The sequence below is a fragment of the Phalangium opilio genome, unplaced genomic scaffold (genome assembly GCF_054372755.1).
Source record: "Phalangium opilio isolate 3A_F unplaced genomic scaffold, DU_Popi_V2 ptg000505l_1, whole genome shotgun sequence".
Taxonomy (NCBI): domain Eukaryota; kingdom Metazoa; phylum Arthropoda; class Arachnida; order Opiliones; family Phalangiidae; genus Phalangium; species Phalangium opilio.
The window spans coordinates 3,209,822-3,223,675 of NW_028324239.1; the positions used below are offsets into that span (position 1 = coordinate 3,209,822).

At 45.2% G+C, this 13,854-nt stretch overlaps 2 non-coding genes across 2 annotated transcripts; one reads left to right on the forward strand and one right to left on the reverse strand.

The window, feature by feature from the left end:
• Positions 1 to 479: 479 nt before the first annotated feature.
• Positions 480 to 552, reverse strand: TRNAI-GAU (transfer RNA isoleucine (anticodon GAU)). The gene has a single exon. It is a non-coding gene; the product is annotated as a tRNA-Ile (tRNA).
• Positions 553 to 9,511: 8,959 nt separating this feature from the next.
• On the forward strand, positions 9,512 to 9,584 carry TRNAN-GUU (transfer RNA asparagine (anticodon GUU)). Its single transcript has one exon. It is a non-coding gene; the product is annotated as a tRNA-Asn (tRNA).
• The last annotated feature ends 4,270 nt before the right edge of the window (positions 9,585 to 13,854 follow it).

The following is a 13,854-nucleotide window of genomic DNA, read 5'->3' on the forward strand; positions in this document are numbered from 1 at the left end:
CTCTGACTTTTTACGATACATCTGATACCTCACAACACCGCTCCCGGGTGGGCTCGAACCAACAACCTTTCGGTTAACAGCTTAACGCGCTAACCATTGCGCCACGGAAGCAAAAAAATTAAATGGTCGTCAGGTATTGTAAAAAAACTTTGGGTTTTTACGTTACATTTGAGATCCCATAACACCGCTCTAGGGTGGGCTCGAACCACCAACCTATTAGTTAACAGCCGAACGCGCTATCCATTGCGCCACGGAAGCCCAAAAATTAAATGTTCGTCAGGTATTGTGGCAAAACTCTGACTTTTTACGTTACATTTGAGATCCCATAACACCGCTCCCGGGTGGGCTCGAACCACCAACCTATTGGTTAACAGCCGAACGCGCTAACCATTGAGCCACGGAAGCTCAGAAATTAAATGTTTGTCAGGTATTGTGGAAACGTTATGACTTTTCACGCTACATCTGAGACCCCACAACACCTCTCCCGGGTGGGCTCGAACCACCAACCTTTCGGTTATCAGCTTAATGCGCTAACCATTGCGCCACGGAAGCCCAAAAAATAAATGGTCGTCAAGTATTATGGAAAAACCTTTCTTTTTACGTTACATTTGAGGCTTCACAACACCGCTCCCGGGTGGGCTCGAACCACCAACCTATTGGTTAACAGCCGAACGCGCTAACCATTTGCCACGGAAGCTCAGAAATTGAATGGTTGTCATTTATTGTGGAAAACTGTGACTTTTTACGTTACATTTGAGATCCCATAACACCGCTCCCGGGTGGGCTCGAACCACCAACCTATTAGATAACAGCCGAACGCGCTAAGCATTGAGCCACGGAAGCTCAGAAATTAAATGGTTGTCAGGTATTGTGGAAAAGTTATGACTTTTCACGCTACATCAGAGACCCCACAACACCTCTCCCGGGTGGGCTCGAACCACCATCCTTTCGGTTAACAGCCGAAAGCGCTAAAAAATGCGCCACAGAAGCACGGAAATTAAATAGTCGTCAGGTATTGTGGAAAAACTTTGGCTTTTTACGTTACATTTGAGATTTCTCAACACCGCTCCCGGGTGGGCTCGAACCACCAACCTTTCTGTTAACAGCCGAACGCGCTAACCATTGCCCAACGGAAGCCCATAAATTAAATGTTCGTCAGGTATTGTGGAAAAACTCTGACTTTTTACGATACATCTGATACCTCACAACACCGCTCCCGGGTGGGCTCGAACCAACAGCCTTTCGGTTAACAGCTTAACGCGCTAACCATTGCGCCACGGAAGCAAAAAAATTAAATGGTCGTCAGGTATTGTAAAAAAACTTTGGGTTTTTACGTTACATTTGAGATCCCATAACACCGCTCTAGAGTGGGCTCGAACCACCAACCTATTAGTTAACAGCCGAACGCGCTAACCATTGCGCCACGGAAGCCCAAAAATTAAATGTTCGTCAGGTATTGTGGCAAAACTCTGACTTTTTACGTTACATTTGAGATCCCATAACACCGCTCCCGGGTGGGCTCGAACCACCAACCTATTGGTTAACAGCCGAACGCGCTAACCATTGAGCCACGGAAGCTCAGAAATTAAATGTTTGTCAGGTATTGTGGAAACGTTATGACTTTTCACGCTACATCTGAGACCCCACAACACCTCTCCCGGGTGGGCTCGAACCACCAACCTTTCGGTTAACAGCTTAATGCGCTAACCATTGCGCCACGGAAGCCCAAAAAATAAATGGTCGTCAGGTATTATGGAAAAACCTTTCTTTTTACGTTACATTTGAGACTTCACAACACCGTTCCCGGGTGGGCTCGAACCACCAACCTATTGGTTAACAGCCGATCACGCTAACCATTTGCCACGGAAGCTCAGAAATTAAATGGTTGTCAGGTATTGTGGAAAAGTTATGACTTTTCACGCTACTTCTGAGACCCCACAACACCTCTCCCGGGTGGGCTCGAACCACAAACCTTTCGGTTAACAGCTGAATGCGCTAACCATTGCGCCAAGGAAGCCCAAAAAATAAATGGTCGTCAGGTATTGTGGAAAAACTTTGACATTTTACGTTACTTATAAAACTAACACCAACGTTCCCGGGTGGGCTTGAGCCACCAACCTTTCGGATAACAGCCGAACGCGCTAAAAAATGCGCCACAGAAGCACGGAAATTAAATAGTCGTCAGGTATTGTGGAAAAACTTTGGCTTTTTACGTTACATTTGAGATTTCTCAACACCGCTCCCGGGTGGGCTCGAACCACCAACCTTTCTGTTAACAGCCGAACGCGCTAACCATTGCCCAACGGAAGCCCATAAATTAAATGTTCGTCAGGTATTGTGGAAAAACTCTGACTTTTTACGAGACATCTGAGACCCCACAACACCGCTCCCGGGTGGGCTCCAAGCACCAACCTTTCGTTTAACAGCCGAAAGCGCTAACCATTGAGCCACGGAAGTTCAGAAATTAAATGGTCGTCAGGTATTGTGGAAAAGCTTTGACTTTTTACGTTACTTATAAAACTTCACAACAACGTTCCTAATTGGGTAAACGTAAAAAGTCAGAGTTTTTCCACAATACCTAACGAACATTCAATTTTTGGGCTTCCGTGGCGCAATGGTTAGCGCATTCAGCTGTTAACCGAAAGGTTGATTGTTCGAGCCCACCCGGAAGCGGTGTTATGGGATCTCAAGTGTAACGTAAAAAGTCAGAGTTTTTCCACAATACCTGACAACCATTCAATTTCTGAGCTTCCGTGGCTCAATGGTTAGCGCGTTCGGCTGTTATCCAATAGGTTGGTGGTTCGAGCCCACCCGGGAGCGGTGTTATGGGATCTCAAATGTAACGTAAAAAGTCAGAGTTTTTCCACAATACCTGACGAACATTTAATTTTTGGGCTTCCGTGGCGCATTTTTTAGCGCGTTCAGCTGTTAACCGAAAGGTTGGTGGTTCGAGCCCACCCGCGAGAGGTGTTGTGGGGTCTCAGATGTAGCGTGAAAAGTCATAACTTTTCCACAATACCTGACAACCATTTAATTTCTGAGCTTCCGTGGCTCAATGGTTAGCGCGTTCGGCTGTTAACCAATAGGTTGGTGGTTCGAGCCCACCCGGTAGCGGTGTTATGGGATCTCAAGTGTAACGTAAAAAGTCAGAGTTTTTCCACAATACCTGACAACCATTCAATTTCTGAGCTTCCGTGGCTCAATGGTTAGCGCGTTCGGCTGTTATCCAATAGGTTGGTGGTTCGAGCCCACCCGGCAGCGGTGTTATGGGATCTCAAATGTAACGTAAAAAGTCAGAGTTTTTCCACAATACCTGACGAACGTTTAATTTTTGGGCTTCCGTGGCGCAATGGTTAGCGCGTTCAGCTGTTAACCGAAAGGTTGGTGGTTCGAGCCCACCCGGGAGAGGTGTTGTGGGGTCTCAAATGTAACGTGAAAAGTCAGAGTTTTTCCACAATACCTGACGAACATTTAATTTTTGGGCTTCCGTGGCGCATTTTTTAGCGCGTTCAGCTGTTAACCGAAAGGTTGGTGGTTCGAGCCCACCCGCGAGAGGTGTTGTGGGGTCTCAAGTGTAACGTAAAAAGTCAGAGTTTTTCCACAATACCTGACAACCATTCAATTTCTGAGCTTCCGTGGCTCAATGGTTAGCGCGTTCGGCTGTTATCCAATAGGTTGGTGGTTCGAGCCCACCCGGGAGCGGTGTTATGGGATCTCAAATGTAACGTAAAAAGTCAGAGTTTTTCCACAATACCTGACAGCCATTCAATTTCTGAGCTTCCGTGGCTCAATGGTTAGCGCGTTCGGCTGTTATCCAATAGGTTGGTGGTTCGAGCCCACCCGGGAGCGGTGTTATGGGATCTCAAATGTAACGTAAAAAGTCAGAGTTTTTCCACAATACCTGACGAACGTTTAATTTTTGGGCTTCCGTGGCGCAATGGTTAGCGCGTTCAGCTGTTAACCGAAAGGTTGGTGGTTCGAGCCCACCCGGGAGAGGTGTTGTGGGGTCTCAAATGTAACGTGAAAAGTCAGAGTTTTTCCACAATACCTGACAAACATTTAATTTTTGGGCTTCCGTGGCGCATTTTTTAGCGCGTTCAGCTGTTAACCGAAAGGTTGGTGGTTCGAGCCCACCCGCGAGAGGTGTTGTGGGGTCTCAAGTGTAACGTAAAAAGTCAGAGTTTTTCCACAATACCTGACAACCATTCAATTTCTGAGCTTCCGTGGCTCAATGGTTAGCGCGTTCGGCGGTTATCCAATAGGTTGGTGGTTCGAGCCCACCCGGGAGCGGTGTTATGGGATCTCAAATGTAACGTAAAAAGTCAGAGTTTTTCCACAATACCTGACGAACGTTTAATTTTTGGGCTTCCGTGGCGCAATGGTTAGCGCGTTCAGCTGTTAACCGAAAGGTTGGTGGTTCGAGCCCACCCGGGAGAGGTGTTGTGGGGTCTCAAATGTAACGTGAAAAGTCAGAGTTTTTCCACAATACCTGACGAACATTTAATTTTTGGGCTTCCGTGGCGCATTTTTTAGCGCGTTCAGCTGTTAACCGAAAGGTTGGTGGTTCGAGCCCACCCGCGAGAGGTGTTGTGGGGTCTCAAGTGTAACGTGAAAAGTCAGAGTTTTTCCACAATACCTGACAACCATTCAATTTCTGAGCTTCCGTGGCTCAATGGTTAGCGCGTTCGGCTGTTATCCAATAGGTTGGTGGTTCGAGCCCACCCGGGAGCGGTGTTATGGGATCTCAAATGTAACGTAAAAAGTCAGAGTTTTTCCACAATACCTGACGAACATTTAATTTTTGGGCTTCCGTGGCGCAATGGTTTGCGCGTTCAGCTGTTAACCGAAAGGTTGGTGGTTCGAGCCCACCCGGGAGAGGTGTTGTGGGGTCTCAAATGTAACGTAAAAAGTCAGAGTTTTTCCACAATACCTGACGAACATTTAATTTTTGGGCTTCCGTGGCGCATTTTTTAGCGCGTTCAGCTGTTAACCGAAAGGTTGGTGGTTCGAGCCCACCCGCGAGAGGTGTTGTGGGGTCTCAGATGTAGCGTGAAAAGTCATAACTTTTCCACAATACCTGACAACCATTTAATTTCTGAGCTTCCGTGGCTCAATGGTTAGCGCGTTCGGCTGTTAACCAATAGGTTGGTGGTTCGAGCCCACCCGGTAGCGGTGTTATGGGATCTCAAATGTAACGTAAAAAGTCAGAGTTTTTCCACAATACCTGACGAACGTTTAATTTTTGGGATTCCGTGGCGCAATGGTTAGCGCGTTCAGCTGTTAACCGAAAGGTTGGTGGTTCGAGCCCACCCGGGAGAGGTGTTGTGGGGTCTCAAATGTAACGTGAAAAGTCAGAGTTTTTCCACAATACCTGACGAACATTTAATTTTTGGGCTTCCGTGGCGCATTTTTTAGCGCGTTCAGCTGTTAACCGAAAGGTTGGTGGTTCGAGCCCACCCGCGAGAGGTGTTGTGGGGTCTCAAGTGTAACGTGAAAAGTCAGAGTTTTTCCACAATACCTGACAACCATTCAATTTCTGAGCTTCCGTGGCTCAATGGTTAGCGCGTTCGGCTGTTATCCAATAGGTTGGTGGTTCGAGCCCACCCGGGAGCGGTGTTATGGGATCTCAAATGTAACGTAAAAAGTCAGAGTTTTTCCACAATACCTGACGAACATTTAATTTTTGGGCTTCCGTGGCGCAATGGTTTGCGCGTTCAGCTGTTAACCGAAAGGTTGGTGGTTCGAGCCCACCCGGGAGAGGTGTTGTGTTGTCTCAAATGTAACGAAAAAAGTCAGAGTTTTTCCACAATACCTGACGAACATTTAATTTTTGGGCGTCCGTGGCGCAATGGTTAGCGCGTTCAGCTGTTAACCGAAAGGTTGGTGGTTCGAGCCCACCCGGGAGAGGTGTTGTGGGGTCTCAAATGAAACGTAAAAAGTCAGAGTTTTTCCACAATACCTGACGAACATTTAATTTTTAAGCTTCCGTGGCGCATTTTTTAGCGCGTTTAGCTGTTAACCGAAAGGTTGGTGGTTCGAGCCCACCCGGGAGAGGTGTTGTGGGGTCTCAGATGTAGCGTGAAAAGTCATAACTTTTCCACAATACCTGACAACCATTTAATTTCTGAGCTTCTGTGGCTCAATGGTTAGCGCGCTCGGCTGTTAACCAATAGATTGGTGGTTCGAGCCCACCCGGAAGCGGTGTTATGGGATCTCAAGTGTAACGTAAAAAGTCAGAGTTTTTCCACAATACCTGACAACCATTCAATTTCTGAGCTTCCGTGGCTCAATGGTTAGCGCGTTCGGCTGTTGTCCAATAGGTTGGTGGTTCGAGCCCACCCGGGAGCGGTGTTATGGGATCTCAAATGTAACGTAAAAAGTCAGATCTTTTCCACAATACCTGACGAACATTTAATTTTTGGGCTTCCGTGGCGCAATGGTTAGCGCGTTCAGCTGTTAACCGAAAGGTTGGTGGTTCGAGCCCACCCGGGAGAGGTGTTGTGGGGTCTCAAATGTAACGTGAAAAGTCAGAGTTTTTCCACAATACCTGACGAACATTTAATTTTTGGGCTTCCGTGGCGCATTTTTTAGCGCGTTCAGCTGTTAACCGAAAGGTTGGTGGTTCGAGCCCACCCGCGAGAGGTGTTGTGGGGTCTCAAGTGTAACGTGAAAGTCAGAGTTTTTCCACAATACCTGACAACCATTCAATTTCTGAGCTTCCGTGGCTCAATGGTTAGCGCGTTCGGCTGTTATCCAATAGGTTGGTGGTTCGAGCCCACCCGGGAGCGGTGTTATGGGATCTCAAATGTAACGTAAAAAGTCAGAGTTTTTCCACAATACCTGACGAACATTTAATTTTTGGGCTTCCGTGGCGCAATGGTTTGCGCGTTCAGCTGTTAACCGAAAGGTTGGTGGTTCGAGCCCACCCGGGAGAGGTGTTGTGTTGTCTCAAATGTAACGAAAAAAGTCAGAGTTTTTCCACAATACCTGACGAACATTTAATTTTTGGGCTTCCGTGGCGCAATGGTTAGCGCGTTCAACTGTTAACCGAAAGGTTGGTGGTTCGAGCCCACCCGGGAGAGGTGTTGTGGGGTCTCAAATGTAACGTAAAAAGTCAGAGTTTTTCCACAATACCTGACGAACATTTAATTTTTAAGCTTCCGTGGCGCATTTTTTAGCGCGTTTAACTGTTAACCGAAAGGTTGGTGGTTCGAGCCCACCCGGGAGAGGTGTTGTGGGGTCTCATATGTAGCGTGAAAAGTCATAACGTTTCCACAATACCTGACAACCATTTAATTTCTGAGCTTCCGTGGCTCAATGGTTAGCGCGCTCGGCTGTTAACCAATAGATTGGTGGTTCGAGCCCACCCGGAAGCGGTGTTATGGGATCTCAAGTGTAACGTAAAAAGTCAGAGTTTTTCCACAATACCTGACAACCATTCAATTTCTGAGCTTCCGTGGCCCAATGGTTAGCGCGTTCGGCTGTTATCCAATAGGTTGGTGGTTCGAGCCCACCCGGGAGCGGTGTTATGGGATCTCAAATGTAACGTAAAAATCAGAGTTTTTCCACAATACCTGACAACCATTCAATTTCTGAGCTTCCGTGGCTCAATGGTTAGCGCGTTCGGCTGTTATCCAATAGGTTGGTGGTTCAAGCCCACCCGGGAGCGGTGTTATGGGATCTCAAATGTAACGTAAAAAGTCAGAGTTTTTCCACAATACCTGACGAACATTTAATTTTTGGGCTTCCGTGGCTCAATGGTTAGCGCGCTCGGCTGTTAACCAATAGATTGGTGGTTCGAGCCCACCCGGAAGCGGTGTTATGGGGTCTCAGATGTAGCGTGAAAAGTCATAACTTTTCCACAATACCTGACAACCATTTAATTTCTGAGCTTCCGTGGCTCAATGATTAGCGCGTTCGGCTGTTAACCAATAGGTTGGTGGTTCGAGCCCACCCGGTAGCGGTGTTATGGGATCTCAAATGTAACGTAAAAAGTCAGAGTTTTTCCACAATACCTGACGAACATTTAATTTTTGGGCTTCCGTGGCGCAATGGTTAGCGCGTTCAGCTGTTAATCGAAAGGTTGGTGGTTCGAGCCCACCCGGGAGAGGTGTTGTGGGGTCTTAAATGTAACGTAAAAAGTCAGAGTTTTTCCACAATACCTGACGAACATTTAATTTTTGGGCTTCCGTGGCGCATTTTTTAGCGCGTTTAGCTGTTAACCGAAAGGTTGGTGGTTCGAGCCCACCCGGGAGAGGTGTTGTGGGGTCTCATATGTAGCGTGAAAAGTCATAACTTTTCCACAATACCTGACAACTATTTAATTTCTGAGCTTCCGTGGCTCAATGGTTAGCGCGCTCGGCTGTTAACCAATAGATTGGTGGTTCGAGCCCACCCGGTAGCGGTGTTATGGGATCTCAAATGTAACGTAAAAAGTCAGAGTTTTTCCACAATACCTGACGAACATTTAATTTTTGGGCTTCCGTGGCGCAATGGTTAGTGCGTTCGGCTGTTAACCGAAAGGTCGGTGGTTCGAGCCCACCCGGGAGCGGTGTTGTGAAGTCTCAAATGTAACGTAAAAAGGCATAGTTTTTCCACAATACCTGACGAACATTTATTTTTTGGGCTTCCGTGGCGCAATGGTTAGCGCGTGTTCGGCTGTTAAACGAAAGGTTGGTGGTTCGAGCCCACCCGGGAGCGGTGTTATGGGATGTCAAATGTAACGTAAAAAGTCAGAGTTTTTCCACAATACCTGACGAACATTTAATTTTTGGGCTTCCGTGGCGCAATGGTTAGCGCGTTCAGCTGTTAACCGAAAGGTTGGTGGTTCGAGCCCACCCGGGAGAGGTGTTGTGGGGTCTTAAATGTAACGTAAAACGTCAGAGTTTTTCCACAATACCTGACGAACATTTAATTTTTGGGCTTCCGTGGCGCATTTTTTAGCGCGTTTAGCTGTTAACCGAAAGGTTGGTGGTTCGAGCCCACCCGGGAGAGGTGTTGTGGGGTCTCATATGTAGCGTGAAAAGTCATAACATTTCCACAATACCTGACAACTATTTAATTTCTGAGCTTCCGTGGCTCAATGGTTAGCGCGCTCGGCTGTTAACCAATAGATTGGTGGTTCGAGCCCACCCGGTAGCGGTGTTATGGGATCTCAAATGTAACGTAAAAAGTCAGAGTTTTTCCACAATACCTGACGAACATTTAATTTTTGGGCTTCCGTGGCGCAATGGTTAGTGCGTTCGGCTGTTAACCGAAAGGTCGGTGGTTCGAGCCCACCCGGGAGCGGTGTTGTGAAGTCTCAAATGTAACGTAAAAAGGCATAGTTTTTCCACAATACCTGACGAACATTTATTTTTTGGGCTTCCGTGGCGCAATGGTTAGCGCGTGTTCGGCTGTTAAACGAAAGGTTGGTGGTTCGAGCCCACCCGGGAGCGGTGTTATGGGATGTCAAATGTAACGTAAAAAGTCAGAGTTTTTCCACAATACCTGACGAACATTTAATTTTTGGGCTTCCGTGGCGCAATGGTTAGCGCGTTCGGCTGTTAACCGAAAGGTCGGTGGTTCGAGCCCACCCGGGAGCGGTGTTGTGAAGTCTCAAATGTAACGTAAAAAGGCAAAGTTTTTCCACAATACCTGACAACCATTCAATTTCTGAGCTTCCGTGGCTCAATGGTTAGCGCGTTCGGCTGTTAACCAATAGGTTGGTGGTTCGAGCCCACCCGGGAGCGGTGTTGTGAAGTCTCAAATGTAACGTAAAAAGGCAAAGTTTTTACACAATACCTAACGAACATTTATTTTTTAGGCTTCCGTGGCGCAATGGATAGCGCGTTCGGCTGTTAACCGAAAGGTTGGTGGTTCGAGCCCACCCGGGAGCGGTGTTGTGAAGTCTCAAATGTAACGTAAAAAGGCAAAGTTTTTCCACAATACCTGACGAACATTTATTTTTTGGGCTTCCGTGGCGCAATGGTTAGCGCGTGTTCGGCTGTTAAACGAAAGGTTGGTGGTTCGAGCCCACCCGGGAGCGGTGTTATGGGATGTCAAATGTAACGGAAAAAGTCAGAGTTTTTCCACAATACCTGACGAACATTTAATTTTTGGGCTTCCGTGGCGCATTGGTTAGCGCGTGTTCGGCTGTTAAACGAAAGGTTGGTGGTTCGAGCCCACCCGGGAGCGGTGTTATGGGATGTCAAATGTAACGGAAAAAGTCAGAGTTTTTCCACAATACCTGACGAACATTTAATTTTTGGGCTTCCGTGGCGCATTGGTTAGCGCGTTCAGCTGTTAACTGAAAGGTTGGTGGTTCGAGCCCACCCGGGAGCGGTGTTGTGTAGTCTCAAATGTAACGCAAAAAGGCAAAGTTTTTCCACAATACCTGACAACCATTCAATTTCTGAGCTTCCGTGGCTCAATGGTTAGCGCGTTCGGCTGTTAACCAATAGGTTGGTGGTTCGAGCCCACCCGGGAGCGGTGTTGTGAAGTCTCAAATGTAACGTAAAAAGGCAAAGTTTTTACACAATACCTGACGAACATTTATTTTTTGGGCTTCCGTGGCGCAATGGATAGCGCGTTCGGCTGTTAACCGAAAGGTTGGTGGTTCGAGCCCACCCGGGAGCGGTGTTGTGAAGTCTCAAATGTAACGTAAAAAGGAAAAGTTTTTCCACAATACCTGACGAACATTTATTTTTTGGGCTTCCGTGGCGCAATGGTTAGCGCGTGTTCGGCTGTTAAACGAAAGGTTGGTGGTTCAAGCCCACCCGGGAGCGGTGTTATGGGATGTCAAATGTAACGTAAAAAGTCAGAGTTTTTACAATACCTGACGAACATTTAATTTTTGGGCTTCCGTGGCGCAATGGTTAGCGCGTTCAGCTGTTAACCGAAAGGTTGGTGGTTCGAGCCCACCCGGGAGCGGTGTTATGGGATCTCAAATGTAACGTAAAAAGTCCGAGTTTTTCTACAATACCTGACACTCATTCAATTTCTGAGCTTCCGTGGCTCAATGGTTAGCGCGTTCGGCTGTTAACCAATAGGTTGGTGGTTCGAGCCCACCCGGGAGCGGTGTTGTGAAGTCTCAAATGTAACGTAAAAAGGCAAAGTTTTTCCACAATACCTGACGAACATTTATTTTTTGGGCTTCCGTGGCGCAATGGATTGCGCGTTCGGCTGTTAACCGAAAGGTTGGTGGTTCGAGCCCACACGGGAGCGGTGTTATGGGATCTCAAATGTAACGTAAAAAGTCAGAGTTTTTCCACAATACCTAACGAACATTTAATTTTTGGGCTTCCGTGGCGCAATGGTTAGCGCGTTCAGCTGTTAACCGAAAGGTTGGTGGTTCGAGCCCACCCGCGAGAGGTGTTGTGGGGTCTCAGATGTAGCGTGAAAAGTCATAACTTTTCCACAATACCTGACAACCATTTAATTTCTGAGCTTCCGTGGCTCAGTGGTTAGCGCGTTCGGCTGTTAAACGAAAGGTTGGTGGTTCAAGCCCACCCGGGAGCGGTGTTATGGGATCTCAAATGTAACGTAAAAAGTCAGAGTTTTTCCACAATACCTGACGAATATTTAATTTTTGGGCTTCCGTGGCGCAATGGTTAGCGCGTTCAGCTGTTAACCGAAAGGTTGGTGGTTCGAGCCCACCCGGGAGCGGTGTTATGGGATGTCAAATGTAACGTAAAAAGTCAGAGTTTTTCCACAATACCTGACGAACATTTAATTTTTGGCTTCCGTGGCGCAATGGTTAGCGCGTTCAGCTGTTAACCGAAAGGTTGGTGGTTCGAGCCCACCCGGGAGCGGTGTTGCGACTTCCATCCCAACATAAGAGTTTGTGATAATTCCTGATATCACATCGGCGGACTGAAACACCGATCTAAATCCCCAACTTATTTGTGTGTCTTTATTTTAATAACGAAGAAGCTCCAAATGCAATCATCAATAATTTCTTTAATTACTGTATTGTCTTATCAAAGTCATACTTAAATCAACAGATCTTTACATTAATTTTCCTTCAAAACACGTCCGTTTATCTAAAGTTTCTAAGTCTTTTTCTTACAACCTCTCTCGGCAGAGTCGGTTTGCGATCTATATTGTCCGATGGTAACAAACGCTCTTTCTCCATCAAGAGTCCAATACGTTCTACTCATGCTTTGCTTCTGCTAGTTTTTAACACAAAGTTCAAGTTTTTACCCTTATTGTTGTTACCAAGCGAGCGCTCCCCAAAATTCGTCACTCCTAAGTTTTATGACTTTACAGAGCCAGAGGGCCTTTTAACACACTAGTAACAAAAACCATCCGTCGAACCTTTCAAATGCATTACTATAGCCTTTACAGTACAGTATTTCTTAGCAATTACAAGCCGTGCTCTACGACAGTTCTTATTTTGGTTTAGAGTACAATGTTATTCTTTAAAAGTCTTTACATATAAAACATATCAAACATAAGTATTCACTATAAGTAAACCTTAACTTAACCTAACTAAGCTAAATTCGGACCATAAAAACCCATAACTTCTGCTTATGGGAAAAAAGGTCCTGGGAAAACCCCAGTGGGGAAAACCATTAATTCAATTATTATTTAAGTATAAATGACCAGGCTTGTTTTGGATCGCCGGATTCAACACTCCCCGCCGAAATACATCTCTGTATTTCCTACAATTAAGCGATCCAACAACTTAGTTTTAATTGACTCAACACGCCTTCATTTGAATTTCTCATGTTTTTCTATTTAAATAACTCAACTTTACTATTTTAATTTACTTATTTCTTAACTTATTTTAAATTTCTTGAAGAGACTACATTTAAATTTACATTTTAGTTTAATTCATTTAATTTTAATTGATTTATTTTACTTGATTTATTTTACTGAATTTAAAGTAATTCTACTTATTTTGTTTGGCGAAACAGCTTTTATAGGTTATTCTACATCTGTTCAAAGATTGGTTCCCCTTCTTTTACAATGAGAAGAAACCAACCTTCACCCTATGCTGGGGCAAAGCCTCTCGGAAGCGTGGGGACAAACATTTTATTGTTCTGGGGGATAGTGCCTATCCTCAAATTTAGCAGGAGTTTTTAGTTAGGAGAACTAAGTATCCCACTCTCCGGTCGCTACCCTTAAGTTACAAAGTTCAACCATAAATATTTTTAGCATGGATGTGTAAAGAGAAACTTATTGTGTTATTTTAGTCTTTTGACAATATAAGATTGCCCTCTTATTTTTTCTTTTATTTTGCTTTACTTTTAACTTTTAAACAGTGCACGTGCAAGTCATTATACCCAGCTGAATCTTTCAACTGTCCTATCCAAGCTAACTAGTTTTATCACTTTATTTTTCAAGGGAACCGATCCCTTTGATCAAAGATTATTTTTAAAGCAGTTAAAGTTATTTTTCTTACAAAATTCAGAACTCCAAGCTATTTATACAGTTTTCAACATAATTAACATATTCAAACTACAGTTTATACATCATGCAAATTTTAGTCCTTGAGCAGTTTTCTCAGGTGGTAGCACTTGCAGTACCAGAGGTAGAATTTGAAACGTTGCTTCTGCGAGCAGTGTTCTTCCCCTTTGTTTGAGGCGGCGATGCACCTTTTTCTTTTACTCAAGAATGTTATGAGCTGACTACTGCATTACTGCAAGAACTCTTAAATATCTTTCCAAAAATTAATACTTTTTTACAGTGTTTCGTTCATAAGACCAACTAATCATCAACCTTTGTCTCAGAACGTATCAACCTTTTACTTATTTGAACAAGTTATACTTATAACCAAATTTTTACTTTGCAATGAAATAAATGAAATACCTCTTAAATCGAATCAAATAACCCTTAATTTGAACTCTATTTAAACCATTGAATTTTCTC